Raw genomic sequence first — 1,321 nt, 5'->3', positions numbered from 1 at the left:
GCACGAGAGATTTCTGAAAGAATTGTAAGTTATCACTGTTCCTAAAATAATAAGTATTGTCAATTTACATACTACATTAAACTAATGGTGTTTTGTAATGTTACAGGACGCCTTGGTTGAGCAGAGCTCCCAAGGCCAATTCACTCCAGAGGGTCGCCAGGATATTTTTGCTCCTGCGATTGGACGACCTGAGCACCCTGGACATGTACGTGCTGCAGGTCCTGGAGTAGGAATTAAAGATTATTTTGGGAGCTCTTCTCGTCAGCGTTCATATTCATACAGCGATACACAATGGATGACAGAAGAGATCACCAAAAAGGTCCGAGAAGACCTTAGAGAGGAGATCAGGGCCGAGGTTAGATCAGAGATGAGGGCTGAATTCCAAAGCATGTTCTAGCAGCAGTTTCAGAACATGCGCTCGGTGCCATCTCCTATAGAGGAACATGTTATCCCTGCCCCTCCCANAGGTAAACTTAATAAACATTTATGTGCAATTATTTCTATCTTTTGTATAATCTAACATTTACTCTAACAGGGAGAAGCGGGAAAGGAAGTTGTTCNGCATCAGCCATCCCAGAGGATGACATGGACGATGGTAGTCCATGTCTGCTATATATTTTAGATGATACTGAGATGGTGCTGGTAGCTCGCGAAATAGAGTTTAGGTCAGCGACTGTATGTCATGGNATGCAACTATTAGAGGATGAGGTGAAGGTCTCAGTGGATGAGATGATCATACCAGATGCCATGGTTCCTCTGTCCACGGAAGAGATTTTCACTGTGGAACAAGCATATAAGTCGTTTATGAGTTGGCCTAAATTTTTGGTTAAACCAGTTTCTGACCTCTCGGTATGAAATTCATCTTTACACTTCTCAATTTTAAAGGTTTTTAATGCTCTATATTACTTATCTTATCTTTTCATGTAACAACAGACGCAGGCACAAGAGAAGATTCCTCTATCTGAGGAAGATCCTCTTGCTTCATTGCATCTACTTGCTGACATCCTTGATGAGAAGCCTTTGGAGGTTGAGTATGATGCTGATGTATTTGGGAGAGGCTTTGAGGTCCCAATATACCTTCATAGCCAAGATGTCCGTGAGCTTGCGTCGGGAACACAAGAGTTGAATATTTCAATTATTCAGCTATGGATCATGTAAGTCTATGAGCAATTATTTATATATAAAATTGATTTATATATCAAGTATCCTTATATCAAAGTTAATTTTTGATTTCAGGTATATGTNTGGGGTCAGTAACAAGTTGGGGCGTTCGGCTGATTATGAATTCGTTGATCCCCAATTAATTCATGAATCAAATGAT

The sequence above is a fragment of the Vigna radiata genome, chromosome 1 (genome assembly GCF_000741045.1).
Source record: "Vigna radiata var. radiata cultivar VC1973A chromosome 1, Vradiata_ver6, whole genome shotgun sequence".
Taxonomy (NCBI): domain Eukaryota; kingdom Viridiplantae; phylum Streptophyta; class Magnoliopsida; order Fabales; family Fabaceae; genus Vigna; species Vigna radiata.
Note: the sequence above shows the minus strand (reverse complement) of the source record.